Source organism: Heptranchias perlo, chromosome 19 (genome assembly GCF_035084215.1).
Source record: "Heptranchias perlo isolate sHepPer1 chromosome 19, sHepPer1.hap1, whole genome shotgun sequence".
Classification (NCBI taxonomy): Eukaryota; Metazoa; Chordata; class Chondrichthyes; order Hexanchiformes; family Hexanchidae; genus Heptranchias; species Heptranchias perlo.
The window spans coordinates 24,583,119-24,603,239 of NC_090343.1; the positions used below are offsets into that span (position 1 = coordinate 24,583,119).

Below are 20,121 nucleotides of genomic sequence, written 5' to 3' on the forward strand. Positions count from 1 at the left end.
ATCGCAGCTGGTTGAGCGTGTCCAGTGCCTCGATACTGGGGATGTTAGCCTGGGAGAAAACGCTCATGTTGGTATGCCTATCCTGCCGGTGGATTTGCAGGATTTTGCGGAGGCAACGTTGGTGATATCTCTCCAGGGATTTGAGGTGTCTATATTGTCCAAGTTTCTGATGCATACAGGAGGGCAGGGACCACAGCTGCTCTGTAGACCATGAGCTTGGTGCTGGATTTGAGGTCTCTGTCTTCGAACACTCTGTTCCTCAGGTGTCCGAAGGCTACACTTGTGCATTGGAGGCGATGTTGAATTTCATCGTCTGTTTGCTCACACCGAGAGGAGGCTCCCGAGGTATGGGAAATGATCCACGCCGTCCAGAGGCTCACCGTGGATCTTGATGGTCAGGGGGCAGTGTCGTGTGGCAGGAGCGGGCTGGTAGAGGACCTTTGTTTTCTGGATGTTTAGCCTGAGGCCCATTGTTTCATATGCCTCGGTGAATGCGTCGATGATGGTTTGAAAAGAACAGTGCAGCAGTGTTTGCCTATCAAGCTGCTCTGAAGACTGCAATCTGCAGGAGTGGGAGAAACCTTCAAAAATGCATGTTTTACAATAAGTTGTATGGAACTGGCTTATGTGCTCAAGTGCATCTGGCAATTGTTTCTACTGCAAATGCTAAATTGCAAGTTGTTACTGGAGAGATCAACAACCATAACTATCAATTCTAATGAGAATGAAGTGTAATGAGACTACATTTTAAAAGTTGTTCATTGTGTCCCAAAGTGCTTTACAGCCAGAGGTCCTGAAAGGTGCTATATTGCTGTCCAACATGATCTGCAGCAAAAACCAAGAAGGGGATGGACACCTCCCATTACTTCTCCAACAAAGCATATTGTGCAGAAAATGGTAGGAATGCTGCAGCAGTCAAAGACTTGCTTTAGGCAAATTCTGTTGGGCTTTCAGGTGCAAGGAAACTTTGATCAAGCAACAAACCCTTGAGATAGCTCAGGAGCATTCCATCTGCGTGCAGTGAAAAGGCATTAACAAAGGCCGTTGTTAACACCTTTTGATGACCCAACAAGATGCAGTGCAGTAGTATGTATCAGTACTTTCAACTTATGCTTCAGAGCCAATAGCCATTTTCCCTTCAACTGGAGCAGCCACTGGTGGCTGACCTCAAGAGTTGCCCAGCTACAATGGGGCCCCATCTGTACCTGAATAGTGACTGATGCTCATATAAAGCAGCAACTTCAACAGCAGAAACTTAGATATTAGCAACTGAAGTTTCTGGGGCTTTACAGTTACAGGATTCTAAGGCTGCAGAGATGAATTTCAGAGCTGTGCAACTCAGAAAGGGAACACATCCTGATGCAAGCCGTAGCCATGGTTGAGGGTGAGAAATGCAGCCAAAGAATAGTGTTCTGGGGAAATTGTTACTTTTAGACAATTAGACATGCATATAGAGTCACTAATTTGTTTTCATTTCTCAGGTATATTGTAAACAAATATGTTTACAATGCTAACGTGTTAAGTTACAAGGAAGATTTAGTTAATGCCAAACATTTTTGAGGTACGGATATGGTAGCCTGGAGGTCATGGAACTGAATTAATATCCCAGTTGTTGAGAGTTCAAGTCTCACTGAGTGAAGTTGTGAAATTGAATTTTATAAATCTGGTCATTTGTGGACTAGCACCAGAAACATAACCATGAAAGCTACTGTTTTGTTAAAGATAGTGAACTAGTTTGCTTTTTAAAGGGAAGGGAACCTGTCACCCCCTATCCAGTCATGACTCAAGTCCTGCAATATGTGGTTGACTCTAAGACCTAGAAGGGAGCTGCGCGGACACCCAAGTCCCCAAAATGGTGGGCCGGAAGTGCACTGACTGCTATATTGCCTAAGGTCAAACGAGGCATCTTTTACCCAGGCCTGACGCAGGCTTAGGCCCTTTGCACATTTAAATAAGGGGCCTAATGCCTGTTTCGAGGTTCCCTCTCCCAAGATTGATTTGTCGATAGCCAGCGCTATCCCGGGCTGCGTTTAGGGAAACCAACCCTACGGATTGCCTGCAACAAAGAAGGTAACTTACCTGAATAAGGAGTTCTGTTCCCCTCCCGATTGCCGCCGCACCCAACAGCCAATCCTCCTCGGCCCGCTTACACCCATTGGGCCTATGTGTCATTTCCGTATTTTCTTGTTTGGATAAACATTTACAGTATTTGTCACTCTTTGGAGAACATTTTGTTAGCACTTGGAGCAAGGAGCAATGAAGTGCAATTGAAAGGGACACGACGTAGGTCAGTGTGCACGTTTATCGGGCTGTGAAGGAAGATGTTTCAGGCATTTTACATAAGTAACTGCATGTTTAAGGATTAGAGTTACAAAGAGAAGGTGGAGACAGGACCTGCTGAGTATTTCCAGCATTTTCTGTTTTCTATTTCAGATTTTCATCATCCACTGTATTTTGCTTTTGTTTGAGTGTAATGCTAATTGTGCTTTAACAGTAGCCATATGAACGGAACACTTTGAGAGGAATACAGTTGCTTAATTTAATTGGTATCGACATTAAACAAAATTAAAAGAGCATTTTATCTATAGACAGATGCAATCCTTTGAAGAGAACACAGTAGAATTACTGCAGTCAAAAGTTGTATAGTATTAAAAATTAACAGTAAGCTGACAACTGAAGGGTTGAGCAACATGGATTAACGACATTGAAACCTCAACAGCATTTCACTTGTTTTTTTGTTAATGGTCTTATGCAAACAAAAGTGAAAGACATATGATTGTCTTGATGCAGTTGAATGGGTGACCACTTGGTTACTAGGCATCAGTTACTGTTTTTACATTGGCATTAAGGGGATGCTTCACCGTTGGATTCAGAAGCTCAGTTCTCATGTACCCAGCAGCAACTCTAAAGTTATCTTGCCAGATTCTTTAAGGTCAGTCACCAACAAAATGTGTTTAGGTTAAACTAGAAAGTTTATATTGGGGTTGCTGGAAGCTGTACAAGAACCAGATATCAAGAAATGTGTACAACCCTCTAAGGTCAATGTGTAAGGGGCTATAGCTGACTAGGGTATCAGACAGTTTGGGAATCACTGGAATTCTCTTACCTGTTACGTTATCAAACCACAGCATTGCCAATATCCTGCAGTGAATCCTGCACATACACATTGGCTGTTTGCACTGTACCTGACTGTTGGACAACTCTTTCCATTACTTCTTCAGCCCCCTTGTACAGGAACACTTACCTATGCAGCTTGCATATGTTATGTAAAATACTGCAAGTAGTTATTGTGAACAATATTATAATATGGGTATTGTTATGATGCAGAAGGCATTTCCAGTGTGTTTTCAGTCCACCAGTAGCTTGCTCAATCACCAATTGTGAGCTCCATAGCTTGTGATTGGATATTATTGCCATGGGGGAAGACAACTGTTGTCAGCAAATGATTTCAGATGCCGTGTATAGAGTGAGTATGCAGCATCACCAAGTGAACCGGCTCCTCGACGCCATTCATATGCACAGTACTTGCATCAAATGATGTTCCACCTGAACTCAAGGTATATATTGGAGAGCAAGCCAGTACAGGCGCATCATGAATGCCTCTTGGCTATTGAACGCAGGTCGCAAAAGCAGCAATTATGTTTCGTTATTGCCTGTAAGATTGTAGAATACCTGTCCTCGTAAAAAAATCCATGGGAGCCCCTGTGATCCAAGGATTGGGAATGTGGGCTTTTTGTGAGTAGCCAGTTGTTCTTTCAAAGCTGGCTTCAAGCAAACTAATTCTTCCCTTGGTGCTTTGAACTGCAATTACAGCATTTCAACAATTGCTGTGTACACTTCATGCACAATTACATATATGATTGCTGATGTAACACTAAACAAATGTGCAGCTCATGTTCCCAGTTGCCACAAAAAAATAGTTTGACTGGAACAGCATAGCAAATGGTGATAATATCCATACAAGATGTGTACTTTATGTATTCATTCAGAAATTCTCTATCCAGTCTCTGGGTGAGATCCCCTTCATAATGACTTCCTCTCAGAACTGTTATTTACATGGCCTGCTCCAAATTCATGCCGCAAGTGACAAACCGTTACGATTTTTTTTTGTGCAAAGCAATAACCTATTTCCTTATGATGTTGCTTTTCTGCTACTGATGCCTAGCTACAACATGAACATACTTGAACAGCAAGCTTTCAGTGTTTGCTCTTGATCATTATGAAATGAAGTTACACAATTTAATTCATTTCATATACTTACATGTACCAACAATATGAGAAGTTAAACTTGAAGTTGTTGTTTCTATTAAAAGTGGCCATATTTTGCTTAAATAGCAGGAATATTTTTTCAAAAGCTACTTACAAGCAGCCCCCTTTATGAAAATAACAGTACAGCTTTAAATGGCAGGCTTTCCCTTTTTGTGCAGGCACTCCCAAGTGCCACAATTCTATCACGAAAGGCTTCAAAACAATTTCAAAACCAAGAAAAGCTGGTTTAAATTGGCTCTCCAAACCCAAAAGTGATTTGCACCGTTTGCTTGGGAAACATGTAAATACAGCCTAAAGCTGTAGGGGTTACTATTCATTCTGGCTTCCCATTGTATAACAGTTGCACTTTTAGTTTCAATCTTTATGTAAAATACTTCAAACATAATTCATTATTAAATGCAGTATTTCTCAAATATGATTGAATAAAGATGCAGTACATCTCGAGTTGGATGGGAAATGTTCAATTATTCCTTTATTTAACTCTGGTGTAACATTCATTTCATTTATTAAAATCTTAAAAATCATGAGGTGTTGTCTAGTTAATGGGCAAAATATTAAATCTATTGGCACAAGCAAAGTTTAATGTACCAGTGACTGGAAGCTTTGCAGTGCAGATAAACGATCCAAAACTCTTGCAAAGGAATTGTTGAGGAATGTGATAGCAATTTTTTTTTATTTGACGAAAGTGAAAGTCTGGCAGCTAGTCACGGAAGTTTGCTGAAGTTAATCAAGCTAGAGCTGAATTAAATCGAGGGTAAGCAGAGAATTCTGTCTCTTTCTCTGGTCATAGCACTTAGTGCACAACAGCGATCAGGGCTGATTCAACATGAAGTTATCTAAAGAGGATCAAACAATATGGCAATGATCTGCATAATTGCATAAATATTTGGTAGGAAAGGGACATGGATGTGTGGAAGTGAAACTTTTGCATCAGAAAAGTTTGACAATGATCAATAATTACTTCTTGACCATCGATTCACAGTATTGTGGATTATCCAGTATACCATGCTAAATGGTAAGCAAAGGAAATTCACTTTCTGTCTAATTTTACTTTTAGAAATTGAGTTTCTTCTTTGAAAAGATGTAATTTGTTTGTACATTTATTATTGATTGATCATTTGGAAGATACCTGTATTTCAGGTGTGTATTTGATGCTAGAGTCAATTTAAATCCAAGTAGGTTTGAAAAAATGTGTCTTTCTAATTAAAAACAGAACTGAGAAGTATTGTTGCCAAGAAATATCAGTGCTGCATCATAAAATTAAAGGTAGACTATACTGATTTTTAATTGTGAGACTCAGCTTTAGTTTATTCTAGGTTTTGTTTTATCTGATCTTTCATGTTTCATTCAAGCCCAAGGGTGGAATTTCCCCCTTTAGAAGGGGATAATTCCATTCTTGTATCACCAAAGATAAAGTGCCATTTTTGGGTGTAGTTATACTGCTAATTTTGCATTGCAGCAAATCAGCACATTTAAAATGTACCAATCAACAGCAAAGTTCTGTGCACATCTGTTAAGTGCATAGATGTATTAATGGACATGTATGAGTGCACATGTGGGGAACTTTTTCCTGGCAGTCAGCATTCAATGTAGAGCCAGTCAGTATAAACAAGGTGCTGAAGTAGATTCTATAGCTACCAGTCTCAGGACAGTAACTAAACAAAATCAGTTCCAGCAAGTCATTCCAATAATGTGCATGTACATACACATTATATGAGGCATATGTAGTGCCTTGCTCCATTTCTAGCATATTAATCCTACTAACCAGTGTTTTGATCATCACTGTTTTCTAATGCATTTTAATTGATGCAAAATACTACTATTTGTCACATGTATATTTACCTGAGTATAACTAATTAGAGATTTTCTGTAATAATTTAAGTAACTCGTTTTGAGTAATTGTACTGATGGCACCTTATAGGTTTGATTGATTAGTGACTAGTGGTGTCCCACAGGGATCTATGTTGGGGCCTCAGCTATTCACTGTATTTATTAACGACTTAGATGATGGGATAGAGAGCCACATATCCAAGTTTGCCAATGACACAAAGATAGGCAGCATTTTAGGCTGTGTAGATGGAAGCATAAAATTACGGAGAGATATTAATTGATTAAGTGGGCAAAACTGTGGCAAATGGCTTTCAATGTAGGCAAGTGTGAGGTCACCCACTTTGGACGTAAAAAGGATAGATCAGAATATTTTTTAAATGGTGAAAAGCTCAAAACAGTGGAGGTCTAAAGAGACTTAGGGGGTCATGGACAGGTACAGAAAACAATCAAAAAGGCTAATGGAATGCTGGCCTTTATATCTAGAGGACTAGAATACAAGGGGTTAGAAGTTATCATACAGCAACTCAAAGCCCTGATTAGACCACACCTAGAATGCTGTGTTCAGTTCTGGGCACCACACCTTAGGAAGGATATATTGGCCTTGGAGGGAGTGCAGTGTAGATTTACTAAAATGATAACCAGACTCCGGGTTAAATTACGAGGAGCGATTACACAAACTTGGGTGTATTCCCTGGAATTTAGAAGATTAAGGGATGATTTGATTGAAGTTTTCAAGATATTAAGGGGAACTGATCGGGTAGATAGAGAGAAACTATTTCCGCTGGTTGTGGAGTCTATGACTAGGGGACGTAGCCTAAAAATTAGAGCCAGGAATTTCAGGAGTGAAGTTAGGAAACACTTCTACAAGCAAAGGGTGGTAGAAATTTGGAACTCTCTTCCGCAAATGGCAGTTGATGCTAGCTCACTTGTTAATTTTAAATGAGATTGATAGATTTTTGTTAACCAAAGCTATTAAGGGATATGGGGCTAAGGTGGGTATATGAACTTAGGTCACAGATCAGCAAAGATCCCATTGAATGGCGGAACAGGCTCGAGGGGCTAAAAGGCCTACTCCTGTTCCTATGAGACAGAGAGTAGAGATGAAGGAATGTACTGTGATTGGTGGGATGTGACAACTGGTGTTCCCCAGGGATCTGTACTGGGGCTTCAGCTTTTCAACCATTTATATCAATGACTTGGATGAAGGAATAGAGTTGTATATCGAAGTTTGCAGATGACACTAAGTTAGGAAACACAGTAAATTATGTAGATGGGAACAGGAAGTTACAAAGAGATGTAAACAGACTATATGAGTGGGCAAAACTGTGGCAGGTGGAGTTCAATGTGGAAAAGAGTGAGACCATCCACTTTGGTCCAAGAAAGACAAATCAGAATATTTTCTTAATGGTGAGAGACTAGGGACTGTGGAGGAGCAAAGGAATTTAGGTGTCCAAGTACACACATCACTAAAAGCTAGTGCACGGGTACAAAAAGTAATCAAAAAGGCTAATGGAATGTTGGCCTTTATCTCAAGGGGGTGGAATACAAAGGGGGAGGAAATTATGCTTCAGTTCTATAGAGCCTTAGTCAGGCCTCATCTAGGGTACCACGTTCAGTTTTGGGCACCACACCTCAGACAGGATATATTAGCCTCCGAAAGGGTACAGTGCAGATTCACCAGAATTATACTAGGGCTTAAAGGGTTAAGTTATGAGGACAGGTTGCATAAACTTGGCTTGTATTCCTTTGAGTTTAGAATGTTGAGGGATGATCTAACTGAGATGTTTAAAATGATAAAGGGTATACATAGGGTAGATACAGAGAAACTAAAGGGGAGCACAATCTTAAAATTAGACCACTTGTTCACACAAAGGGTAGTGGAAATCAGTGTTCTTTTGCATTTATATTGTGTACTGACTGGTGTGTTACAGTGTGTACTGGATGAGGCAAAAATGCAAGCCTGTTTTGACAAAAATAAATTTCAGGCAGCTACATAAACATAATCCAAGTATTTTTGTAAATACTGCCCAATAGCTGAACTTTGCCCGAGTAAATTGGTTTTATCCAAATAATATATCTGGACACAGAGAAACCACAAAAATGGAGCAACAAAATAACGTATCAAAGCCGTTAATTGGGCTAGATAGCATGATTATGAAAAATATTATTTCCCGATCCAAATTTTCCTCTTGGCATTAATTCAAAGCAAATACAATCCACTGCGCAGAAGTCTTTCAGTCTGTTACAACTTATTATTTCTTAGTGAGAAATGCAGCTGTAGTTAAATGTTTTTATGTGAACTTGTATAAATCACTTTTGATGCATTAATTGCATGCTACACATTACATTTGGAGAATACATCTTTAAGTTGTAAACAAATAAAATGCATTTTAAAAAAGTCAGGCATAATTAACTTTGTTCAACTATTTTCAACATTAGTGCAGCAGGAGGAATGAAAATTAAGTATTACAACTTGCATCTGTTAAATTATATTATGGAAATATCTGTCTCTACTGTTGCTTAATATGGGCCTTACTTTGGCATTTGTATGACTTTGGTATTTGTATTAAATGTGCACTGGCTTTTAGGAGGCTTTAGAAACTAGATCATGCTTAACCTGTACCCAAGGATGAACTAGCCTTAGCCTTGACCTTTAGCATGAGTGCATGGCAGTGACCTCATTACATCTGGCATCTCCAGGGAAAAACTAACAAAATGTACTGATGCTTAACAGATAAGATGGCTGAATTATTGAGATGATTAGATTACATTTCCAGAAGTTAACCCTTCAGGTGATGAACCCTTTGCTATCATTTCATAAACCTCTACAAAAGACCTGTTTAACTACGGGTAGAAAAGATTCATATTTCATTCTAAGAATCTATGTATAGATAACAGAATGTGACATTGCTTGCTTGCTGAGTCTACTCCATCGAGAGGACATAAGCACAGCTCTGTTAAGGATTATGTGATGACTTTTTCCACTTTTCACATACATGTTGATGGAAAATTCCTAAGAAAATACCTTGTGACTTTCCAGTTTTTATGAAAGGGAAGCTCTGCAAAATTCAACCACTTTTCAAATTCCTCATCCTGGAATAAGAGCATTACACAAAAACACATCATTTTTTGAGACAATGGTTGCTGTAAAACTCATTTGAAGGTTACATAGTTCTTTGATCTCACTCCAGCTCACTAAATTCATGACCACAGCCTTGCTGGCTGAAATGTGCTTTATTTTGCATGAGAAGACTTGAATATTTCATATACATCTGAAGTTCTCAACAAAGGTGATGTATCAGCTCCTTCTAGCTCAGGAAGCCATGGTAGCAGTCTCCTACTCAAATCACAGCTCTGATAAGGAACATCAATTCAACTTTGGAGATGTGAGCTGGACTCTCTTGTATATAACTAGAAGTGACAGACCAACTGCTCAACTGCTTAGGTCCCTTGGGAAGAAAATTTGGTACTCAAATGTCTAAGCAATGATTAATTCATTGACTGGTCAAATATATTCTATCGTATTGTTATTTAGTAGGGTGAGAGCCAACTGAAGCAATCAGTTATTCTAAAAATTCAGTATATCCAGGAATATCTGGAAGGTAACTACTTACAGTAATATGTACTTGTTCGTCAAGTATTACTGCTTTGACACAATTGCCTAAGGATGGGGAAGCTGTTTGATAGAGGTGTGTTTAACTCTGCCCTGGATATCAGGCAGATTTTTTGTGTCTCCTCACTTTATGAAGTAGTACTGAGAAAGTTAAGCATATGTGAATTATGCCAAATAAAGAACAAGTAGTTGGCTGATCTTTCAGGATCCTAACTCTTATTTCCTTAGGTTTTTAAACAGTAATTTTTACAACAGAACTGCCTTTTTTTGTTTAAAATAGTGTATTGTTTGTTAAACCATGTGAGAAATTACTATTGGTGAAATTATTGGACAAACACTTAATGTAATCATACAACATTCCTTTGTCTGCTATTTAATGGAGCCATTGAGTTAATGCCTTTGCTAATCATAGTATCATAGTAGGCACAGCACAGGAGGAGGCCATTCAGCCTATCGTGCCTGTGGCAGCTCTTTGAAAGAGCTATCCAATAAGTCCCATTCCCCTGCTCTTTCCCCATAGCCCTGTAAATTTTTTCCCTTCAAGTATTTATCCAATTCCCTTTTGAAAGTTACTATTGAATCTGCTTCCACCACTCTTTCAGGCAGTGCATTCCAGATCGGTGTGTTTAAAAAAAAATGTTTCCTCGTCACCTCTGGCTGTTTTGCCGATCACTTTAAAAATATAGTGGACAGAGGGATGTCATAGCAGCATGTTAAACATTTACTGGCTAATGTTACCAGCAGTAATTTCTTGGCTATGGTGTAGTTTTCTTTCTAAGAGAACAGGTATTTTGCCCTTTTCAGGCATAAAGGAAATAAGGCTTTATAATTTTATACCATCGTTTGGTAAGAGGCCTCTGATCAAGAAGTGAAGTGGATGCCGACAGTGAATAGACATAGATTCTGTTAGAGAGTACCATCCAAGTTCCAAACAGATCCTTTGAAAAGGACAGCCATTCATCTAGTTTACTGGTTTCGTATCTCACCTTACTCATTGCATATGCAGTGTTCAAGGACTGAATTTCAAGGTGGTTAATTTACCTTAATATGTAATGTTGCTCTATATTTTCAACACAGAGTACAAAACACATAGCTTCTCTGTCAGCATATAAGCCTTTGCCAGCTTTAAAATGAAATTGGACCAACAAAGGACGCCCAAAAAATTGATAAAAAGGGAGAAAATAGAATATGAAAGTAAACTAGCAAGAAATATAAAAATGGATTGTAAGAGCTTCTACAAGTATGTAAAAAGGAAGAGAGTAGCAAAAGTAAACGTTGGTCCTTTAGCGGCTGAGATAGGAGAAATTATAATGGGGAATCAGGAAATGGCAGATGCGTTAAACAAATATTTTGTATCTGTCTTCACAGTAGAAGACACGAAAAGCATACCAAAAATAATGGAGAACCAAGGGGTAAATGAGAGTGAGGAACTTAAAACAACTAATATAACTGCAGAAAAAATACTGGACAAACTAATGGGACTAAAAGCCGACAAATCGCCTGGACCTGATGGCCTACATCCGAGGGTTCTGAAAGAGGTGGCTGCAGAGATAGTATCCAAGTTAGCTGATGATACAAAGCTAGGTAGGAAAGTAAGCTGTGAGGAGGACACAAAGAGTCTGCAAAGGGATATAGACAGGTTAAGTGAATGGGCAAGAAGGTGGCAGATGGAGTATAATGTGGGGAAATGTGAGGTTATTCACTTTGGTTGGAAGAATAGAAAAACAGAATTTTTTTAAATGGTGAGAAACTTTTAAATATTGGCATTCAGAGAGACACAGAAAGTTAGTATACAGCGAGCAATTAGGAAGGCAAATAGCATGTTGGCCTTTATTGCAAGGGGGTTGGAGTACAAGAGTAAGGAAGTCTTACTACAGTTGTACAGGGCATTGGTGAGACCTCATCTGCAGTATTGCGTACAGTTTTGGTCTCCTCATCTAAGGAAGGATATTTAATGGAGCGGACTTACAGACGGTGCAACAAAGGTTCACTAAATTAATTCCTGGGATGAGAGGGTTGTCCTATGAAGAGAGGTTGAGTAGCATGGGCCTATACTCTCTGGAGTTTAGAAGAGTGAGAAGTGATCTCATTGAACATATTAGATTATGAGGGGGCTTGACAGGGTAGATGCTGAGAGATTGTTTCCCCTGGCTTGAGAGTCTAGAACTAGGGGGCATAATCGCAGGATACGGGGTCGGCCATTCAAGACTGAGATGAGGAGGAATTTCTTCACGCAGAGGGTTGTGAATCTTTGGAATTCTCTACCCCAGAGGGCTGTGGATGCTGAGTCACTGAATATATTCAAGGCTGAGATGGATAGATTTTTGGACTCTAGGGAAGTCAAGGAATATGAGGATCGGGTGAGAAAGTGGAGTTGAGGTTGAAGATCAGCCATGATCTGATTGAATGGCGGAGCAGGCTCAAGGGGCCGTATGGTCTAATCCTGCTCCTATTTCTTATGTTCTTATGTTCTAAGTATTTGAAAAGGAAGAATGTGAAAGGTTACAGGGAAACGACGTGGACATGGGATTAGAGTAAATAGCTCCAGTTAAAGAGTTAGTACCAGCACAGGTGCGATGTGCCAAATGGCCTCCTTCTGTGCTGTAATTTTTATATGTGCGTTAAAATCCTTGATAATTATGCGCTGTCTTGAAAAAGCATTGATCATACAAAAGTGATTATTTCCTGTTGTGTTACTTTTCTCTAGTTTTTCCCAGGCTTGTGTCCAGTGTTTTCCTGCTGCTGATACTGATGTCTTCAGTCACATGCAAGTGCAAAGGGAAGAAGTGCAAGATTGGTGCCATCCTAGAGAATTATAAAGCAGTCATGTTTGATGAATTAAGAAGCCTAGTATGTACACGAAAAATAGCTTTTGGATTTTATGAACATTAAGAAATATTAAATTAAATAACCAGATTTACTCTATAATTTCATTTTTTGCAGAAAAATATCACAGGAATTTTTGAAAACAATGAAATGCTGAAACACCCAAAAATGTTTAGTTGTCGATCTAATAAGGTACAGTTGGAAAAACCGCCACAGTAAAAAATTTTGACAGTACATAAAAATCAAAAGTCTTTTTTGTCAAACTGTAAACTGTTTGATTAATCTATGATTTAAATTATTTATTTTCTATTGCATCTGCTCATTGATCAATTTCAATTATTCTTTTGGATATCTGTAATACACGTGAATAGAAACTTACAGCTGATGGTTTTTTAAATACATTTTAATTTGCATTAGGATATTTAATACATGTATGTTTCAATTTCTTAATACTGCAACTTGGATTTATATGGTGCGGCTTGTGTAAAATAATGTCTCTGGATGCTTTAAAGGGGGAAGTTTGAAGTTATGGTTCAAGGGTTAGGGTTTCAGATGGCTTTTGAAGACAGGGAGACAGGTAGTGACGGCAAAGTAGTTTAGGAAGAGAATTCCAGGGCAATGACTGAAGGATCAGCCTGCAATTGGAGGGGGTGGAGGACAAGCAGTAATCTGGAGATCAAGGGTTCAAGTTAGAATGTATGGCTGGAGAAGATTTCCCAAATAGGTGAGGCATGGCCATGGAGGGATTTGAATTTGAGGATGAGATTGAAGTTGATTGGTGAGAGTCGAGGGATCCAGTGGAGCTGGGCACAGTTGGTGTAAGAGTAGACTTGGGGCATAGAGGGTTAGATTAGCTGAAGTTTATGAAGGGTTGAAGTGGGGAGGTCAGTGAGCAGAGCAATTTAGAAATTGATTATCAAGTTAACAGCATGAATGAGAGTTTTGACCGTAAAAAGGATGAAGTAGGGTGTAAGTGAGAAATGCTGTAGAGGTGGAAGAAGGCAGTCTTGGCAACGGAGTGGATATAGGTTAGAAAGCTCAAGGTCAAGAAAACACTTGATATTGTGCACCACCAGGTTCAGCCCAAGGAAGCAGCCAGAGAGGTTGATGGAGGCGGTGATGGAGGTATAGCTTACTGACGAGCAGAACACAATAATTTCAGATGCCGATACTGAGCTGAAGGACATTTCAACTCATTCAGGACTCGTTGTCAAATAAAAATCTGGATAGTAAGCAACAGACTTAGATTCAATGATGGTTAGAGTTGGCTGCCATTGGCTTATATGCGGAGGCTAATAGTGTACTTGAGATGATGTTGCTGATCAGTAGCATGTAGGTGATGAATAGGAGGAGACCAGAGGTGACTTTGCAAGTACAGGAGAAACTGTTTTTAGGAGATGTAGTGTCTGCATTGGGACAGGTACGACTGGAACTATGAGAGTCTGATGTCATGGAGTTGAACCAGTAAGGAGTGATGCTAGAGGAGAATGGAATGGTTAATAATGTCAAAGGTGATTGGTATTAAAATCAAACATATTTTAAACTAAGTTTGTTTTCTACATTTGTGTTTTAGGAACAAAAGATACTTCAGTCAATTTATTGTATGACTTTATTTCTAAAAAGTCAAGTCAACTGCACTGCAATTAATGACATAGATACAGCCTTGTGCAAGATAACTAACCAAATGGAATCCGTAATAAAATGTCACTGTAACAAAGTGCACCAGGTTGGTAACGACTCTCTATCTATCTATAAACATATATTGAAAGTCTTGTGAATGCGCACAGTTCCTGCAACTATCACACTTTCCTGTCATGTCTATTTTCATCATGCCTGCTTATCACACCTAAACTATACCTATCTAAACTTATCATGTATACTTACCTTTGAGTCCTCCCAGCTCTCATCTCCAAGGTAGGTGCCACCTGCCTGCGGCCTACACTAAAGTTGGCCTGTTGCTTCTTCCCACGATCTTCTTTCTCACCTTCTTGCTGCTGCCTAGCCGCCCCCCACTCCCTCCCCCACCATGAAAGCTCAGAACCCAAGGTCCAGTCACAACTTGGGGTCACCAGTCATGGGGTGGGAAGGAGATAATTTCTTAAAAGGATTTCCCCAGCAGTGACTTGGGGAAACCTGATAGTGCTAAAAATAAATACTCACTGTTGAGAATTAAGGGAATTAATCGTCCTTCATTCTCCCTTTCCCCTCCCGCTCCTACATCCAACTGCCCTGCATGCCTCCTCCTCCCTTCCCCTCTCCTCCCTACTGCCTCTCACTGTGCCTGCCCTCCCCCACCTTTAGCAGCTGTACCTTCCTCCCCAATTCCTCTTGCCAATCTCACTGCCCCCACACTAAAAAAACAATGCCTTTCCCTCCCATTGCCCACTGCCAATTTCCACCAAGAAAACCCCAATACTATATAAGTCAAAATCTTTATAATTGGAAAAGACGAATACTGAAATGACAATTATTAGTTAAGTAATATGTATTTAAAGAATTCAAGATCATCTGAGTTTGTGATTGAAAAAAAATGCGAGCAAATACAGTTGTCATTTTGTAAAGGCATCATCCTTCAACTCCCCTCCAATAGTTCCCACTTCCCAGGATCTGCCTCCCAGTACTCCCATAGCCACCAAACCCCTTCCTCCACAATGCTCCTACACTCCTTGTGGTAATCACCACAATCTCAGTGCTGCCTCACCATTGTCACATTCAACTGTTCCTTTCCTACTCCTCCTGTCCCCCACTTCTTTTTTTTATTCGTTCATGGGATGTGGGCATCACTGGCGAGGCCAGCATTTATTGCCCATCCCTAATTGCCCTTAGAAGGTGGTGGTGTGCCGCCTTCTTGAACCGCTGCAGTCTGTGTGGTGAAGGTTCTGCCATATCTCATCACCACCACCCTTCCATTCCTACCAGATCCTATTCATTCCCCTGTCCTCCCATCAGCCTAACACCCCTCCCTATTCAACATCCCTAACCCCACACACTCTCCAAGATACCCGATGATTCCGCACTCCATGACTGCACTTCTTGACTCCAGACCACCCTCCCAACACTATCAATCCATGTGCCACCTCCCCACCCCCTCCACTCTCCAGTACTAATACATGCCATTCCTGTAACCTGTAATCTTCCCTACCATCTTCCTCTGCACCTTGCATTTTAAAAGAGGTAACAGATAAAGTTAACTTTTTGTTAAACAAATATTTAATAGTGATCAAGGCCACAAATTTACAGTTTCCATGCAAATATGGACATTATCACTAATTTGAGCCTAGAAATACTGCTAACACTCCTACACTACACAAATACAAAACAAATTTGGCTCAATCATCGTGAGTCAGCAGCCCGGATATATTGTATATTAAATGGGTTGAAATAGGATATCCTCTGAGTCACCATAAACAATCCCATAGTAAATCCATTAATTCATTATATATAAAATATTTATTATGTGTTCATCACAATCCAGATGTCACATCTCAAAGTGTCACATTTAGTTAGAGACGCAAAACCATCTTAAAAACGCTGGGTTCCTCTGATTTGGAGCCAAAAAGTTTGCAAGCAACTACAGTTGCCATCAGGAATTTACAAGTAGCTACAATTACATAGATTTGCCTACTTAGACCACTTCCCTACAGAGGGTACCTAAGCAACAGCCTTAAAGGGACAGTCTAAGTTACCTGCTAAGCATCAGAGCCATCCTCCAGACCACAGACTATCCATGAACAATGCCATGGGTGATCAGCTAGTGATTTCTGTATTAATGTAGTTACTCCAGCGATTGAAGACATAGTGGTACCCTCCTTTAACTTTCTATAGTTAATTTTCCAACTCGCTGCTTCCAATGGGGAACCTTGCCTGCTTGGAGCACATATTGGTAATAATGGTTGGGAAATTGTGCAAATTGTACCTGAATTTCCAATATGTCCTCTTAGGGAGCTAGCTTCCTCGCCAGGAGCATTAAGTTGGAAAATTATGCCTAGTGAGTTAATGCAGGCTACTTACACCGATGAAAGTTAGGTTTAAATCAAAATAGAATGGAAGTCTTTTCACTCTGCTAGTTGTTGGATTTTCCAAGTAAAACGGGCCTGGATGGTCTTGGTTTAGTTCCTAGAGTGCATGAGCAGACAGCACAAAACTCCTTGTAAGTTGTTACCAGTTGGCAGAGTTGTTCATAGAGAGCATGAAGAGTGGATTGTATGGAAACAAATGTTGCCTGTTGCAGAATAGGCCCTTCTTCAAAGATTGGGCATTATGGCACAAAGCATACCAATTTAGCAATGGGACAGCCTGTGCCCAATCTGAGCAGACGTTCGGCCCACTGCTAAATTTGTCAGGGCCCATTTTTTAGGTACCTTGGGCGCAATCTGAGCATGCGCTCGGCCCCTTACAGTGGGCCTGTTTGAGGGACCCCTTGCTGAAATTAGTTTAAGATAAGTGGAACAAGTATCGGGCCTGCCCGCTCAGAATTGTTTAGCAACCCCTGCAGCCGCCAACAAAAGGTAGGCTTTTTCAAATCTTTTTTTCTCTTTTAAAAAAAATCCTTCCTCTAGAGCCAGGAGATGCAGAAGTGCTCCCCCAGCTCCACATTCATTGCAATCAGACCCCCCCACTGGAACCCACTCCAACCCACCAACTGGGACTCACCTGAGGGCTGCTGTTGGACAGCTTTCTGTGGAGGCATAACAGGTGCTAGCAGCTTGCCCCAATCACGTAGATAAGGCCCGAGGACCAATTCCTAGCAATCCACTGGTTTCTCAATTTGGGCGCATTGAGTCTGGGCCCAAAAACAGACCCAGATGAAAATCTACCCCTAAATTAGTTATTTCACTGAAAGGGACCATAGGATGACTGCTGTGGAAAATATAGATTACAGTAATGGGTGTTTTAGAAGTTGTGAATAAGTGCATTGTTGTCATAGAGTCAGCCTTATGAGTTTTACTTTTCACCTGATAATTCTGATCCAGAAGTGCCTGGTGCCAAAATGGAAAGGTCTTCTATTCACCAGAACTGACATTCCTCACTGTGATGAACCAAAAATTCACCAAAACATAGTGCTGTGATGTAAGAGATGTAGGCTTTTATGGCTGGATAGGGCACATGACCTATTGTCTGTATCTATCTTGTATAAATGAATCCAAGAGCTCCATTGAAGCCAACTTCTACATTGTAGATTCAAAGTTTAAATGTCCCTATGGATTTTTCATCCCACATAAATAAATAGAATTCCTACTTTACCCATAAAGATGTTGAATAACTTGTTATCTTTCTGTTATCTTTTAGCAGTTGAATAGAAACATGAGGTGTAGTACTCATCAGTCTGGTCACAAGAAAAGAGGCAAGAAACACAGAAAAGTAAAAACAAGGAAAGCAAGCAAGGAGCAACTGAAAGTAATCTCAAATTTGTATTTGTGTTGGGAAAAATTATTCGTTGGACCCTGTCAGAGCTGTGCCAGGATAGGATGAAAGTCAGCATAACAATTTTTCCTTTGGCACAAACGTGGCTAACATTTAACAGTGCTGCTTTCCTATCAGTTTAAGGTGCACCTATTTTCATTCCACATATTAAATTACTTTTAAAATGTCACATTTCATGGTGTGAGATATTGTGCAAAGATCTGTGTCTGTCAATGTAATTATTGTAACTTATGTGCAGATATCAGGTGGCTGGCAAGGAAGAAACCTAGAAACTCAATGGCCCAGATTTTGCTGGAGCAGGGCATCTTGTGGCATGCCCAGTTAATTAGACTTTTTCCCTCACCCTACAGCTCGAAAAATTTTTGCAGCGCAAATTGCTGGAAGTGCGAGCTGATAACAGCACGGCGAGGTCAACGGGACATCTGGGACCTTGGTGAACGATGGGACCATCAGCCTATCTCCTTAACCAATGAGATTTAAGGATTCAGAAAGAAATAGAGGAATGGCAGAGAAGGAAATAGTGTTAATTAGAGTCAAATCAGGTACAGAAAGAGAAATAGAGAGGGAAAGAAAGATTGGATTAAGAGAGAGAGAAAGAAGAGATTCAGAAAGAAGTAAGAAAAAAAAATTAAAATTTAAAAAATCTCTAAGAACAATTTACTACCTGCAAGAATGAAATTCGACAATTTCAATTGTTCCCTTTCTGGGCCAGAGAGGTTGAGTGGCATTACAGGAACATAAATCTCATCATTAAAAGGGTCCTTACGCTGTTATGCACCAGCCCTAAATTTCTGCGGCAAGTTTAATTGATAATTAATGCTTAAATGCAGCAATTTCTTGAAACTCAGGGAAGGTTAACAGCGCAACTCCCATTTTCGCAAGGCTAATGGAGTGGTGCAAATTATCCAGCAATTTGTGACTATTCGCAACTCATGGGGTATCTCTTCCTCACCACAAATTGCTGGATGATTTACACACTAATAACAGCGTGCGCATTAAACTCACCATTATTTTGCCAGCAAATTCTGGCCCAATATATTACACGATTCCACAGGAATGGTACTTCTGACTGATGATTTACCATTTATCATGATTATACCTATAAAGCACAATGTCATATATGGCATTCCTCAATATTAACATGCACATAACATCATGGAAGTGTCACCAAGGCCACGAGCCTGCCTCGCTAAGATAAAATTACCCTATAGCAACCTCTAATAGCTAATCGTGCAATTGTTTAAAACATTTATCCTGATGGTGACATTGTACTTCAGGCAGCTGAGCATTTGACTATCAGTCAGAAGGTCACAGATTGGGAATTTCTTGATATTTAAACTCACTGCCTCATTCTGGTAAGCAAAAGCAGTTCTCAGCTGAGGTGCTATATTAAACATTTAATGGGATAGGAGTAAAATCTACCAGCCTATAATTCACTTGTCTTTATCTAAATGGCTTCAGGAAATGGGGGATAATGGAATTTTATAGTGTATTAAGTATTTGTGTGGTAATAGTCACAATTCCATATTCCCTCGAAGCTTATTATGGAGTAACAGCAGTCACAAGTGTCCTTCTCCATTGCTATCCTACCTTCCTAGCTGATGATGTTGGTGGAGTTGGACAAGTTCCTCAAAGAAGAAATTGTGGAAGTAAAGTAATAATGTGAACCAAAAGATTTAAAAAATAAATCATGATGAGTACTTGGTCAGATTAATTTCTAAATTTCCTTTGATAGAAATACAATGCACCGAAAATCAGTTACATAAAATGTATTGAATTTCTGTTGTATTCTCAAAGCTGTACATGCACTTATCACAATAATACTGTATGCATTTGGATTATGTCAGTGTAATAGACACATATGCTAATGCAGGTTATGCCTGTTTATATTTTTGTGTTCTTACTTGAGGGCAGTAGATAGATTGCTGCTTTTCATACATGATGGTTTCAAATTTCAGACACTTGGGTGTAATTGATAGTGATCACGTGACTTGCAAGAATATAAAATATGCTATAAATTATTTTTTTTTAATTTTGTCTCTGAAAACTAGTTCTCTGGGACCAGCAACACATATGAAGTCAACCATATTTATACAGGAACATGTATGTCAATGCACTTCACATGGGATCTGTCTGTATAATAAGAACCTACAGGTAAC

At 39.7% G+C, this 20,121-nt stretch overlaps 1 long non-coding RNA gene across 1 annotated transcript in view; it reads right to left on the minus strand.

Annotated features, from left to right (window-relative positions):
* The window catches only part of LOC137335246 (uncharacterized), a 109,949-nt gene that overhangs the window by 11,926 nt on the left and 77,902 nt on the right, over positions 1 to 20,121 (minus strand). The gene's annotated exons all lie outside the window — the stretch shown is intronic.